Source organism: Polyodon spathula, chromosome 6, assembly GCF_017654505.1.
Source record: "Polyodon spathula isolate WHYD16114869_AA chromosome 6, ASM1765450v1, whole genome shotgun sequence".
Taxonomy (NCBI): Eukaryota; Metazoa; Chordata; class Actinopteri; order Acipenseriformes; family Polyodontidae; genus Polyodon; species Polyodon spathula.
The window spans coordinates 77,015,381-77,021,380 of NC_054539.1; positions in this window are offsets into that span (position 1 = coordinate 77,015,381).

The following is a 6,000-nucleotide window of genomic DNA, read 5'->3' on the forward strand; positions in this document are numbered from 1 at the left end:
TTACATTGCTCTCTGACCCACAGGCTTTGTTAAATAGATATTTTGTGGCTGGTAGTTTATTCGGTAAAGACAGAAGACCTTCTAAATGTACACCATTTATGTTGTGTCTGAATATACCAAAACAGCAAACAGGCTCTGATTTTTTGTAATTGTTGCTCCCTCAAATAACCGCTCATCTCCTGCGTTGATATCTTCTTCATCTGTGAAATCATAGACCTGATTGATAGATAACAATAGATTTTATGTTGCAAGATTTGTATATCTCCTAAAATTGTGGATTTTACAGTTCTACATTAAATGCAGTTACACCTTCAAATGGCAGGAGGACATTACCTAGTATCTTTTTATTTTTAAGTCTACTATTAAATTCTTAATTTTCCCTGATCTATTACTCAGCATTAATAATTAATAAAGTATCTAGATCAGTACATTTTAATTAGTATTTATGTAGCAAGAATAGTTAACAGTATTTTCCTCCAAAAAAGTTCAAGCCTACAAAAAATGATTACTTACTCTGGCCAATTTCTTCAATGAGAATGAAATAAGACTGAGCTGTAAAGGTTTTAGCACTCCTATGTTGAAAAGAGTAAGGCCTACTATTCACACAGGACTAAAAAACAGGGGGGCCTCTGCTTTGGCCCAACTCTGAGCACCACTTGTTTTTTATAGCTGTGCAAGTAGTAGACTACTTCAGTCAAACACTTTGTGTTGAACAGAGTTACTTGCACAAGGTTCCTCGTCCAATGAATCGAACTCAGGCTCTTCCTGTTCGTTAAGGCACCAACGTTTTAAAGTGTTTCTTGGAACATCAATGCTTGGATCCGTAAGGTATCGCTTATATGGGCCGCGTTTATTTGAAAATGTATTTCTCTGTTCTTGCAGAAGGCTATCATTTTCAAGAGATAAAGAATCCACAGTGGGGGGCATACTGAAATAAACATGAATGTAAATTGTAAAAGACCGTCAGTTAGGACTATTATAACTATAAAACGATGAATGTTTACTACCAAGGCAGTTGTATTGTATTGCCAAATATTAGAAATACATATAATATTTTTCCTTATATTTTCATCAGAAATACCAGTTCAAAACATTGTCTTGTGAGCTAATTAAAAAATATGTCAGAAATGTCAAATGGGATGAATATTGCAGTCACTGTGGTTTAAATTGATATTGATGCATAGCAATGAAATCTACTTTCCAATTAAGCTCACTGGGGCTGTGCATGTCAGACTCTGCTCAGGCAAGCTGTTAGAAGCTAGCAGCTGAGTGTGAGACTAGTTTCCTGTTTTCAGCTGCAGTTCGTTGTTCAGAGACAGAGCGTGAGAGCTATGATGTGATAAATTGTACTTTTGAAGATGAAGTTCTGACTGTTTCGTTTATATTTTTGTATTTCAATAAACTGCTACTATTGATTACGTTTAGTTGTCTGGGGTTTGTGTTGGTGTGCATAGTAATTCCTTGACCTTTACATGTAAATAATATTTTTAATTAGAACTAATCAAGTTAAACAAAACTAAAAAAACTCTAAATTATATGTATTATTTAATTGTTCCTACAACAGTAAAAGAAAATGACCTGTTCTGCTTTTTACATTATTCCCATGGCAGCTTTGCTCTGAACAAGTTTACAGAAATGAAAGAAAATATTACTTTGATACTATGCAGTGTGGGTCTGAGCCTGGCATAAATTCTCTCCTCACCCTTGGAGCATGCAGATAAACACATCATTTAAAAGCAGCTTTGTATTACACTAGGAATCAGCATGCTGAAACACACAGCACTGTATACAGGCTTTCCACAACACAGGCAACCTTGTTGTTGTTCCTTTTCTCTCCTGCAATTACACTGTCAGCCTGCTCTCTTCCACGGTTATCACTGCTTGTTACAACAAAGTATTTACCACACTGTGGTTGGAACACTGAAACAGGACTAGCAAGCCTAGAGCAATGGTAATACAGTTTGCATGCATAAACAGAGATACATTTAACACTGACTACACACAAATGTGCCAGGCAACACAAAACAGAAAAGCGGAACTGAAAGAATTCAAGACATACACCGCATGGAAGTTTGCATGGTTCCATCAAAGACATTCATGCTTTATGCATTTCAATTTAAACAATAACTAACAGGCTCAAGATCTGGAAGGCCTGGTTGGTTTTAGCTCTTGACCCCTTTGTCGCTGCAAACCTGTGTCACATGACCCCAAGTGGGACACACTATGTTTAGAAGATGGGTCTAGGCTGATACATTCCAACACCTTGTAAAATCTGATCACAGGTACATCCAGGCTGGTACAGCAAAGACACAAAGTAAAAATGAAGCTGATCACAAAGGGGGCTGATTTGAAGGCAGGGCAGTGTATGTTACACACACCCAATGCAAGTTTTAATATTAGCGAGATATACTGTTCCAAAACTGAATAAGTTCTCTGTAAAACAAGCTGTCATGTCTTACACATTGGGCTACAAGCTCAGAGGATTTAAATGATCTCAACAGAAAACAGATGCCGTTGGAAGATTAACTGGTCCTTGGTATGACAGTGATCGTCAATCTTCTCTATCCTCTTGCATCTCTCCCATCTCCTTATGCACAACACAGTATCATTTCTAATGATTTAAGGGAAGCCACTGCTGATAAAATGACTTTTACAGAGTTTATGTAAAGGCAATATTTTAAAGTTTCTCTAAATGAGGTGCCAAAAGCTATAGTGGGATAAACATAACTTCCAATAGGTTTATATAAGATGCATCACTCCTTAAGATACATGAATCTGTGTTTAAAACAAACAGTTACTCCATTACCACCATAGAGAGAGATGCCAGGTGCTCACAGTCCTAGATGCCTTGCACTGTAATGAGCAGCAGTATGAGCTTGTAAATGAGCAGCAACATGAGCTTGCATTGGCTTGCAATGTAATGAGCAGCAATATGAGCTTGTAATGTACTGAGCAGCACTATGAGCTTGTAAATGAGCAATAGTATGAGTTGCACTAGTTTGTAATATAATGAGCAGCAGTATGAGTTGCACTAGCTTGCAATGTACTGAGCAGCAGTATGAGTTGCACTAGTTTGTAATGTACTGAGCAGCAGTATGAGTTCCACTAGTTTGTAATGTAGTGAGCAGCAGTATGAGCTTGCACTGGATAGCAACGAGCAACAGTATGAGTTTCACTGGCTTGCAATGTACTGAGCAGCAGTATGAGCTTGTAAATAAGCAGCAGTATGAGTTTGTAATGTAATGAGCAGCATTATTAGTTGCAGTGGCTTGTAAATGAGCAGCAGTATGAGCTTGCACTGGCTTACAATGTACTGAGCATTGTAAGCCAGTACTGAACATTGCTAAGGGAGCTAAAACCAATTCCAAAATGTTTTTCCAATATTACAACAGCAAGAGAACATTCAAAGAGGAGATTAAATGTTTAAGAGATACAAATGGCAAAATCGTAGAGGAAGAAAAAAAAATAGCAAATATGTTAAATGATTACTTTTCACAAGTTTTTACAAAGGAAGATACTGACAACATGCCCCACATGTCATCCAGTTCCTATCCAGTTTTAAATAACTTTAGCATAACTGAGGCAGAAGTGTTAAAGGGACTAGGAGCTCTTAAAATAAACAAATCCCCTGGGCCGGACGAGATCCTCCCAGTAGTACTCAAAGAAATGAAAGAAGTAATTTACAAACCGCTAACCAAGATCATGCAGCAGTCTCTTGACACAGGGGTGGTACCGACAGACTGGAAAATTGCAAACGTAATACCGATCCACAAAAAGGGAAACAAAACTGAACCAGGTAACTACAGACCAGTAAGCCTGACTTCTATTATATGCAAACTTATGGAAACTATAATAAGATCCAAAATGGAAAATTACCTATATGGTAACAGGGTACTGGGAGATAGTCAACATGGTTTTAGGAAAGGGAGATCGTGCCTAACTAACTTGCTTGATTTTTTTGAGGATGCAACATCGATAATGGATAATTGCAAAGCATATGACATGGTTTATTTAGATTTCCAGAAAGCTTTTGACAAAGTCCCACACAAAAGATTAATTCTCAAACTGAACGCAGTTGGGATTCAAGGAAACACATGTACATGGATTAGGGAGTGGTTAACATGTAGAAAACAGAAAGTACTGATTAGAGGAAAAACCTCAGAATGGAGTGTGGTAACCAGCGGTGTACCACAGGGATCAGTATTAGGTCCTCTGCTATTCCTAATCTACATTAATGATTTAGATTCTGGTATAGTAAGCAAACTTGTTAAATTTGCAGACGACACAAAAGTAGGAGGAGTGGCAAACACTGTTGCAGCAGCAAAGGTCATTCAAAATGATCTAGACAAGATTCAGAACTGGGCAGATACATGGCAAATGACATTTAATAGAGAAAAGTGTAAGGTACTGCACGCAGGAAATAAAAATGTACATTATAAATATCATATGGGAGATATTGAAATTGGAGAAGGAATCTATGAAAAAGACCTAGGAGTTTTTGTTGACTCAGAAATGTCTTCATCTAGACAATGTGGGGAAGCTATAAAAAAAGGCCAACAAGATGCTCGGATACATTGTGAAAAGTGTTGAATTTAAATCAAGGGAAGTAATGTTAAAACTGTACAATGCACTAGTAAGACCTCATCTTGAATATTGTGTTCAGTTCTGGTCACCTCGCTATAAAAAAGATATTGCTGCTCTAGAAAGAGTGCAAAGAAGAGCGACCAGAATTATTCCGGGCTTAAAAGGCATGTCATATGCAGACAGGCTAAAGGAATTGAATCTGTTCAGTCTTGAACAAAGAAGACTACGTGGCGACCTAATTCAAGCATTCAAAATTCTAAAAGGTATTGACAGTGTCGACCCAAGGGACTTTTTCAGCCTGAAAAAAGAAACAAGGACCAGGGGTCACAAATGGAGTTTAGAAAAAGGGGCATTCAGAACAGAAAATAGGAGGCACTTTTTTACACAGAGAATTGTGAGGGTCTGGAATCAACTCCCCAGTAATGTTGTTGAAGCTGACACCCTGGGATCCTTCAAGAAGCTGCTTGATGAGATTTTGGGATCAATAAGCTACTAACAACCAAACGAGCAAGATGGGCCGAATGGCCTCCTCTCGTTTGTAAACTTTCTTATGTTCTTATGTTCTTATGAGCATCAGTATGAGTTGCACTAGTTTGTAATGTAATGAGCAGCAGTATGAGCTTGTAAATGAGCAGCAGTATGAGTTTGTAATGTAATGAGCAGCAGTATGAGCTTGTAATGTAATGAGCAGCAGTATGAGCTTGTAATGTAATGAGCAGCAGTATGAGCTTGTAATGTACTGAGCAGCAGTATGAGCTTGTAAATGAGCAGCAGTATGAGTTTGTAAATGAGCAGCAGTATGAGTTTGTAATGTAATGAGCAGCAGTATGAGCTTGTAAATGAGCAGTAGTATGAGTTTGTAAAATGAGCAGCAGTATGAGCTTGCACTGGCTTGCAATGTACTGAGCATCAGTACGAGTTGCACTAGTTTGTAATGTAATGAGCAGCAGTATGAGTTTGTAATGTACTGAGCAGCAGTATGAGCTTGTAAATGAGCAGTAGTATAAGTTTGTAATGTACTGAGCAGCGGTATGAGCTTGTAAATGAGCAGCAGTATGAGCTTGCACTGGCTTGTGTAATGAGCAGCAGTATGAGTTTGCACTAGCTTGTAATGTAATGAGCAGCAGTATGAGCTTGTAAATGAGCAGTAGTATGAGTTTGTACTGTAATGAGCAGTGGTATGAGTTTCTAATGTAATGAGCAGCAGTATGAGCTTGTAAATGAGCAGCAGTATGAGCTTGTAATGTAATGAGCAGCAGTATGAGCTTGTAAATGAGCAGTAGTATGAGTATGAGCCAGTATGAGTTGCACTGGCTTGCAATGTAATGGCCAGGAGAATATTCAGATGATCCACGTGCTCTCAGGGGAGTTCTTTAACATCTTCACCACTGAACTGCTATCACTATGAACTTGAAA